Source organism: Garra rufa, chromosome 13 (assembly GCF_049309525.1).
Source record: "Garra rufa chromosome 13, GarRuf1.0, whole genome shotgun sequence".
In the NCBI taxonomy this organism is placed as follows: Eukaryota; Metazoa; Chordata; class Actinopteri; order Cypriniformes; family Cyprinidae; genus Garra; species Garra rufa.
Window position 1 is genome coordinate 37,613,240 of NC_133373.1, and position 10,057 is coordinate 37,623,296.

A 10,057-nucleotide genomic window follows, 5' to 3' on the forward strand; every position below is an offset into this window, starting at 1 on the left:
AGTTGTTATTGTTTCAAATTTCTGGTTTTCTGAAATGTTATTTTAAATATGCCATTGAGGCATTACCTAATAAAATATGCACTAATTTCTGAACATGAAAATATGATATATTAGACAAGTAAATGGGTTGCAGACCCGGTTACAGTTACACCAAATAGATATTTTTGACTTTAAGCCCTACAAAATGATCAAATGCAAAATGATTTTTTAATTCAGAAACTGAAAGCATTCATCAAGTTATTCCAACCCAGTCTCATATAAAAACGTACCCTGACTACGTTGGTCCAAAGTGCAAAACGTAGAGGGGTTACAATAACGGCCCTTGAATTGTATGACTGTTACGTTTTTTTTTGCCTATTCTTTTCCTATTGTTTTACGTCCAAGTCACGTGACTTTCAAGATTCCGACCGTGAGAACAAAAAACATGGTGGACATTTCTCTCATTTTTAGTGAAAAACTCAATATTTAGAATTAGTTTCTGCATAAAAATAAGTTTTGGTTACATTTCTAGCGAGAAATATATATATTAGTTTCATAATATTCACTCAGTCAATGTACACAATCACTCGCTTGCTCGTTGTTGTGAAGATTTTTCAGATCTCGCCAGAATAATGTGAAACTGCAACGTTTTGGCTGCTATGGACGCTGCTATCGGTGGATGGATGGATGGATGGATGGTCTCACTCCCAACTCGTCATATATTGACGCTTGATCAGGAACCCTCGGCGTCACTTTTTGACGAACAGGGTACCCCTTCAGCGTCACATTTAGACGTGCAGGGATTCCCTATAGAATCTGTACCGGAGCCTGAGGCGTTGAAATTTGACGTGTTAGGTGGGTCGTAACCACGATAAATAGGAATAAAAAAAAGAATAAATAAGTTATGGCAGGACTAGTCAGTTGGCGGCCACAAGGTCATATTTATTTAGCTCGTCAACTGATTTTTATTTTATTTTAAAATAAAATAAACGCTGTCTGATATCAAAGTGCTGTCTGTGAAACAGCGTTCAGCGCTGACTTTAGCAACGCTCCATAGCGCGAGCAACACCAGTATCCTAAGCACTTTAGGTGTTTTCTAGTTTTTATCGGAGGTGTATTGATATTGATAAGCGTACTGTGTGTAATGTGCTGTGATTTTGTTTGGTTAATCAATGATTAATCAGAGCAGTGCGATTAATAATAATAATCATTATTATTTAATTATTTGTTTGTTTGTTTATTGGTTGGTTGATTGATTATTTATATTGTATTTTTATTTATTTATTAATAAATCAATCAATCTGTGGAGCTGACGTCATTGTATGGCGCGATCCCAAGATCCATTGCGATTTTCCACTCGGTAAGTAGATGTGAACAATTTCTTACATTTTCGGTACAAAAAGTCGTTTTCAGGTCAAGAAGTTGTGTTTAGAACCTTTAGAAGTGCAAGGTAGTAGTTTCGTGATGCAGTAATGACAGCAGACATTATAAAAATATAATTAGCTGCACCATATGTGTAGTATGCTAGTAAGTTAGCTAATTAAATTCAAGTTTGTTTATTTTTTTCCACATATAATAATGCGAGGTAATATGATAGGAGATTGCATGATTTTTATTATGTGTTTTCATATTACAGTAGCTCACAACACTTCAGCCAATTATAAATGTTGAGATGAGGAACAGTGTTGCCAGATTGGTTTGTTTTCCAGTAATTGTTAGAAATCCACACAAAATTATATAGTAAAAACACAAATCTTAACAATGGTACACAATACAAATGTATTCATAGCTACGACAATACTGTGGCTTACCACAATTATTTAATATGTCATAATTAAGCAAATTAAGTGTTCTTCTCTAAAGAAGGCTACTTTGTTTCGACATTGTAAACTGTTTTCCATATCTGTCATTTGGCATAACAGAGTTATCAAAATTTCACCTGTCCAAGCCCATTTTATCCCATGTAGTACAACTCAAAACCAGTCAAAAACTGCCTAATCTGCCAACACTGATGAAAAAATAACTGGTAAAATTGTTAGAAATTCTGAATTCTGATTTTTTTTCTCTTACAAGGTCCTTCACATTTACCAGCTTCTCACTTCTCCTTTATTTAACACGACCCACACACAGACACACACACAAACCAAAGGCACTTTTAAGAGCCACGTCCATTTTGTTAACCTGTAGTTGTCTCTCTGTAGCTCACTCACTCTTTCTCTCTCTCTGTCTGTTTACATCTGTAGTTGTCATATCTGTCCATCTTTGTTGTGAGTCTTTCTGTCTGTCTGTTTGTGTTTCTGCCCATCACCATGAGTGATTCAGAACTCCAAGAACAGTTTATGAAGCTGGATAACCTGGTTGATCATCATGAACTCAGCGATGAGCTCCAGAGTCTTGATGACTTGCTTGGTGAGCTGCAGAAACAGGAGGAAGCAGCACCAGTAAATACACCTGAACCAAGGGTGCATTGGAGAAAAAGAGACATTGATGGAACCATTGTCTATGCAAGACCAAGGTCAAGCAGGAATCAGTCAAATAAAGGTCAGTATAATTGTAGATTCAATATATTAAATATCTACATTGTTTAGGCACTTATGAATGTATCAAACATGGAATATGTCAGAGAAACAATCAAACCAGAACTGCTCACTTGATTTTTGACATGAAAATAAATTGATTACATACAGTGTTTGTGTAAAGCAGTATAAACTACACTAAATTATTGGTCTTTGTTTGAAGCAGTTTGTTCTGAGTGTCTTGTCAGTGGCCAACCAGCTTGTTTCTTTTTAAATGATCTGCTTTTACAGCAAGCAGTCTTATTTGCTTTTATCATCTATATGACAACTTATAGACAGATAACTGCAAGTAATTGGACTGTCCACATGTGGGTTTGGGAAATAAATGTCTGCTAGTCCTTTTCTCTAGCTAACGTTAAACAGTGAGCTTATGCCATTTCATAATAAGGGAGGTAAATTTGTGCTACTAAGCTTGGGACAAGTTGAAAATGTTATAAAGGTTGTTTTTTGTTGTTTTTATCTGGTACAGCTGATCACGTTCGGAAAACTGATCGTCCCATCAATGCTCCTGACACTAACTGTGAGGTGACCTTTGCTCCAGAGACTGCTGGTGTGTACTTTTTTTGTGTAAATTACATTTTCAAAATCCAAAGGCACTCCAAGCAGTACACTTTAATATATAAGTGTTGTTTTTAAATATTCCATACTATTTTAACAGAGTGTTTTCTGCAAGATCTCCAGCACTCACTGAGCGATACCTCAGATGATGAGGCATCACCTCCTGGAAACTCAAGAGATGCTCTCCTAGCTTCCTCAAACTGGAGCATACGACAAAGTCTCTTTGCAGAGAGGTGGAGGGCAGAGAGACCCCGTCTGGTGAACGCAGCTGTGGCACAAGAAAATGTGGCAACACACATCTGCCAACATTGTGGGAGCAATCCAGCTGCTGTCCGTTGTCGTGACTGTCGACCACGCCCCTTCTTCTGTGCTGATTGTGATGTCAGCATGCACACCAGGCATGTTCTCCATAACCGAGATGCCATGACTGCTGGATTCTACCAGCCATTGCCTCCAACAACTTTTGTTGTAGATAAGGCTCTTTCCCATTGTGGTAAGTCCTGGTTTATGACTGTACAACATAAACATCATTCTGAGAATCGTTAGGCCTCATAAGCTTAACTATTTAAATAATGCCTTTTTGTTTCGTATTGTTTGATATTGAATTTATGAGGACATTCCGTGTCAGTAAGCTTTTTGAGCAACTCTTGCATACTTTTTCAGCAATGTTCTTCATTACCATTGAAGCATTACAATGTATTACTCAGTCAATACAAATGATCTTAATTCACATGTTTGATCTTTTCCAGTACGGCTTGTACCTGTGGAGATTCCTGACAATATTTGCAGTTGTTCACCAGAGTCATTGAGGGTCAGCCCAGGGAAGAATGTTGCTGTGATCACAATGAATGGTAAGGGTGTAAAGATAAGTGTTATTATATGGTAAAAGAGTTGGGCTTGTAACCCGAAGGTCGCCGGTTCGATTCCCGCACCGGCAGGAATTAAAGGTGGGGATTGTGAATGAACAGTGCTCTTTCCACCTTCAATACCATGACTGAGGTGCCCTTAAGCAAGGCACCGAACCCCAAATTGCTCCCTGGGCGCTGGAGCAATGGCTGCCCACTGTTCTGGTGTGTGTGTGTGTGTGTGTGTGTGTGTGTGTGTGTGTGTGTGTCTTTGTTCACTTCTCACTGCTGTGTGTGCACTTGGATGGGTTAAATGCAGAGGACCAATTTCGAGTGTGGGTCACCATACTTGACAATATGTCATGACTTTCACTTTCATAAACATCTACACATGCTCTTCTCTCATAGGGGAGCACAGGTCTGTTTGTAAAATCTACACACTTTTGAGTAATGTTCAAAAAGTAAATGAAATAATGTAAAAAAAATATTTTAAGAATCCAAACCCTGATTAATCATATATGGTTTACATTGAAGTGGATTTGTTTTTGATTTTTCCAGGACGATATGATCTATGCATGCCTGAGTTGAGAGGCATGCCAAGCCACTTGGAGTGGGCGACCTAAATCGAAGGTATTACTGACCTGCGACCCTTCACTTCACAATTTGACAATCCACAATTTATGCCACAGATGTCTTTTTTTTTTTTTTTTCATTTAAAGAAATGAAGATGGCAGCACCAGGACTGTCCTGGCAAGCATTTTTAAGAATGCTGGATCAGCGTTCTGTCCGCTTTGGTCATGTGAGTATTGAATTTATTTATCCTATAGTGTTGTTTACTCTTGTATTGTGGGTTGAAAAAGCTGTTTGATGCTAATGTATTTGTCGTACATTATTAGCCATTTTTTTTTTCCTTACTTCTAATAGACTAGCAAGATCTTCACAGACAGTTTTCAGAAGTTTTTTTGAGTGGGAGGCTGTGCGATATGAGGTGGACGAAATCTGAAAGGAAGAGCCCTTCATCTGTCCTGCGTGCACCCCAAATATGCCAGCAGTTTCAGTAGATGGAAACCTGAAGCATTACCGTTTCAAGAATCCAGCTAGGTACTCAAAACTGTGTATAATGTCACACTGTTGAAACAATATTAATAAGAAAAAATAGCTCTTTAATGTGCACCAAGTAAAATTATATTACAGCTACAACAGATTATAAGTATTGTTGTTGTTGTTGTTGTTGTTGTTTTTTTATCTAAGGAACAGGCCATCTTTGAAGACGTCTTTATAGCTAAGGATGAAGATGTGACAAGATTTGTGGACTATATTCACAAGACATCCAAACATGTAAAATCGTAGATGATAAGACTACATACAAAAATGCATTTATCTCCTACTCAAGAGATTGTTTAGAAGAGTCTTATTTTTCTTCAACCATTTTCCATATTATAGGTAGAGGTGGAAGAGGTGTTTGTGGAGGGGTGTGGTCAGCAGCCAGAGAGACGTCCCAAAGATCTGCCAGCAAGGTAGATGAGGAGGGACTGGAGCTTGCGGTGTGTCGGCATGGAGTGCTGCTCTGTTTTTGCTAATTTTTGCAAATCCCCTGTACCTACAAGAAAAGCTGGCCAGTAGACATATCACTTTTTTTTGTATGGATATGACCTGCAAATATTGGCCCTACCTCCAAAGAGTTGCAAAAAGCTGCCCAGAGCTCCAGCACCTTCTTAACATGAAGCCCTTCCTTTCAGTATTCCATGCCAAAGCCCATGATTTTAAATGCGAGGTAGGTGAACTTTGCTATGTGATTATCAAAACTGGGCATCTGCAAATGAATGTAAAAACTTTCTCAGCATTATTTACATAATTATTTTTATTACTACTAATTAGGTGAAATGGAGTGGGGCGTATCAGGATGGGGCTGGTTTAACACTAGGGGAGGAGGTGGAACAGTGCAACTGCAATGCTTTTCTCTCTAGGATTGCAGTGACCACAAAACACATGTTTAAAGCAGGTAAAATGACCACATACAGTACTTCACTAGTTACATCATTACATAATAAGTAGGGGGAATATAGTAATATGATATTTTCTGTGTTTCCAGGACGCACAGACATGCTGACTCTCATGGCCATGCGCTGGAATCAGCAAAAGTTTGACAATTTGGCCACTGCACTGACCCGTCGATATCAGAAGGTAATGACATCAGTGGAATTTGTTTTAGATGTTCAGTAATGTATGTTTTTAGTGTTTGAAGCTGTGCATTAAACATTTGGTTCTTGGTTTTATACTAGCTGTGATTATTTGTCATTGCAGACCACAAAAGCTCTACAAAGCCAGTTCAAAACTTAGTGATGGCAGTGATAGAGAGCCAATTGGAAAGATTGGGTCAATGATGTAAAGGAGTGGGCAGACGGTGAGGAAATGGCCAGTATTTATATATTTCTAGTAATAGGTTTAGTCCTGAATAATTGTAATTGTTACTGTTATTGTAATTTTGTCCCATATATTTTTTCTCAGCAACAACAAAAACCCCAGATGATGTTGATGCCTTGGCCAGCCGAATTGAGGTGCTGGTGGCAAGTATCAAGAGGCGTTCCCAGCATTTCTATAAAGATACAGATGGCAACAAAGGTCGTGCCAGGATCCGCCACAAGATCAAGGAGGAGAAGGGGATTCTGACATCAGTTGTAGAGAAATACAACAGAATGGTTCCAAACACAGACACTCTGTGCTTAGAAACCATTTTGTCTGGTGAGACAGCTTGGCCATGGCAGCTGCCACACAGTGGTATGTACACAATTCGTATACATACACATTTTTACACTTACACACATTACCCACAATGCCTTCAATGTCAGTTTGCATCCCCATATGACATGCGTTTTTCTCATGCATTCTAGACTCTGTCAACCTAAGGACAAAAAGAAAGGCATTCGACATCATCATGTCAGTAAGGCGACTTCAGGAGGAGCAGAAGATTCTTGCAGAGATGGACCACCAGTGGAAATATCTTCCAACTCGTGCTGAGACCCTCAGAGAACTGTCCTGCTTGTTTGCCTGCGAGACACTGAAAAGTATGTATTTGTAATATATGGCACAAACATAAGCATAAGCATAGGGTTGCCCCCGACCAAATATTGTCCTGGAAAATTGTAAGATCCAGTCCCAGGTGGAGTAGCCTAGTAATGAAAACATATTTTATTGTACCGTAAGTGGCTGTAGCTGTATTAGCCATCATTACACTTTGCCCAAATCTATCTCCAATTGGTAGCTGAAAGTTGGCAATCTTGTACTTTCAGTTTAGCAATTTTGAATTTCCTGCCCCACATATGTAATTACTATCTAATAATTACTGGGACCAACCGTGTCATCCATTAGATCTGTCCATGAGTGTCACTTTTTTCTGCAACTACACAGCCAATCCAATTTAGTCCAACTATGACTTTTCTAACAGACTAACATTTTTGCGTCACTATTAGGCGGCAGCCCTAATAAACATACACAACAATGATGACTGTTTTCAAAAATTTCTTAATGTTATTTTGTTATATTTTTCTTTCAAGATTCGCAATCTGGCCTAAGTGAAGAGGGTTTGAAAGGTCTGCAGAGCATCATCCACAGAAAACTGCGTAAAATCAGAGAGATGCGGGTGCAAGCAACAGACTGTTACCTGCAAGTTTTGTCTGGAGCAGAGAACTTCTTAAGCAAATCGTCAACTGATGACTATGCCAGTGACTTCGAAATTTCTGGTGACGAACTGTAATCAACAAAAAACAAAACTGTCCCGTCCCCCCCCCCCCCCCCCCCCTTTTTTTTTTTTCTTGACAGTGGCCTAGACCTTAAACCCTGAATCTAACGAGTGTAATAAAATATGCTTTTCATCACCTTATAAAGTGTATTCTCTTTTTTTTATTACATACATGGAAATGTATGCCTGTACAACTGGTCAGTGGTGGAAATTAAGTGCATTATTGTAAGGCTTAGTACTCTATTGTATAGTAAGCTATATTACTAAGTATTGTAAAGTATAGATTTGAGGTACTTGCTCTCTCGATGATTTGTTTATTTTCATGCCACTTTTTAGTTGTACTAGGCTGCAGTTAAAAGAAAAAAAAACGTTTTACTGAACTTGACAGCACATGAAGAGCTTATAAAATATTACATTTTGGCATAAATAAAACTACTCAGTAGTTCATACTTACAGTATAAGTACAGCCGAAACAAGTAGTCAATTGGCAAAATAAATATTTGGCAACTAATTTGTTGATCATAAGTTGATCACGTTTGTTGATCATTTTAATGTAAAAACAGTACATAATTCCAGCTTAGAAAATTGCATTTTTTAAATTTTTAGTTGCTTGACATGTTTAACCACGTTGAGCTTTGAACTGTTCACAGGATGTGTAATGGTATTCTTTTTGGGTAATGTGTAATTCCCACTATTTTCATAATACTTACAAACCAAATCAGTTGAGCAGTGAAGAAAATAATTAGCAGACTAACTCATATTGAAAATAATCATTAGATACAGTAGATATCCACAAAATAGTTCAGAATGAGCTCCACCTTAATCAACTACAAGACTAAATAATCATGAGTTTTATGAGTAATAATGAAGTCAAGTCACCTTTATTTATATAGTGCTTTTAACAATACAGATTGTGTCAAAGAAACTGCACAGTATTCAAACAGGACAATAGTGTGTAAGTAACGCATTATTGTAAACAATCAATTTCCAGTTAAAGACAGTTCATCAATGAATTCAGTGATATCATCATACAGTTCAGTTCAAATAGTATACGATATCGCTGGAAAGTAAATATGATTCACAGGGGAAAATGGAATTTTAGGTCTTTAGCCCTGGGCTGAGACAAAACAACTATGCCCACATATGCCTGTGTCCTAGTGTAGGGTGCTGTACAACAATTGAAACTTGTTTATGGAATAAGCAGATTATAGGGACATCGACAAGCAAGACAAAGAAAACCATTATGACAAGGAGGAATCATTATTTCCCAACATTAAATGCAAGTTCATCCAAAATCATTTTGCTAAAGGAAAAAAGAAAAGAAAGAAAGAATGAAAGATATACAGAAATAATAAACATGTTGCCTAGACATGTTACTTTAAAATATTTGTGTAAATTTTTACTGTATTTCTGTATTCTGTCTTCAGAGTCTCACAGTACCATCAAAACCTAACACAAGCATGTTGTAAATATAGAAAGGGGCAGAAATAAAAAAATGTTTAGGCATAAATGTGACAACACAGTTTGTTGTCCATGGTAAAGGGAGTACATCTGTACAGGTTTTATTGCCCTTCCACCCACAGGGGACCAGTAGAGCCTCCTGGTAGAGTAACAAAACTGCACATTTCAAATGGATGTAACTTAAAGTCCGATTAACATATCAAAGAGAAAATCAGCAGGACAGCTAATTATGCTGTGTTTAATATATAATGTTGGAAACAGTTTTTTCACATATACAGAAAGTTTGTAAAAAAGCGTTTTAAAAAGTGTTCTTAGTAAAATACCAAATTTCAACTTGGCTGTCAAATATATCATAAAAGCTTGCACAATAAACATATTTAGATATAACTTTATTCATTGAATATAGTATTTACTTAATTTAATTACTAAAAGATTTTTAAACTACATTACCCATAAGCCTTTTACACTCTATCGATGGGACGGGAAAACATGGCGCTGTATATTGTAGTTCATTAAAGTTTGTATTTACGCTGTAGGGTTAGGGTTAGGATCTCGGTAAATGGGTAATTTCTTGCAACACAGCAATGCCTCATTGTTCAGTGACAGTATTACTTAAGTCATAATGACAGTAAAACGTAGTTTACAAAATGAAGCACCTTGTATTTTGGCTTAAAAGTTAGTCCAGCCATAGCTTGTCAAAATCCACGTCACACTTACTTCCAAATATGGTAATTACAGGATCTTCCGGCTGAAGGTGGGTTATAACCACTGATCTATAATAGAGATCATTATATAGATCAGTGGTTATAACCATATAACAGAAGGGCAGTAAAATATTTATTTCTTCTCATTAAAAATAAAATTTCAGTTATTGATTCCTATCTGTGTGTTACCTGATG

The 10,057-nt window shown here is 37.3% G+C and overlaps 2 long non-coding RNA genes across 2 annotated transcripts; both read left to right on the forward strand.

Moving 5' to 3' along the window:
• The first annotated feature begins 3,861 nt into the window (after window positions 1–3,861).
• LOC141348601 (uncharacterized) lies at window positions 3,862–5,358 on the forward strand. Its single transcript, XR_012357518.1, has 5 exons — window positions 3,862–3,964; window positions 4,517–4,588; window positions 4,678–4,757; window positions 4,883–5,059; window positions 5,210–5,358. It is a non-coding gene; the product is annotated as an uncharacterized lncRNA (long non-coding RNA).
• Window positions 5,359–5,361: 3 nt separating this feature from the next.
• Window positions 5,362–6,142, forward strand: LOC141348602 (uncharacterized). The gene is made up of 3 exons (XR_012357519.1): window positions 5,362–5,732; window positions 5,837–5,960; window positions 6,051–6,142. It is a non-coding gene; the product is annotated as an uncharacterized lncRNA (long non-coding RNA).
• The last annotated feature ends 3,915 nt before the right edge of the window (window positions 6,143–10,057 follow it).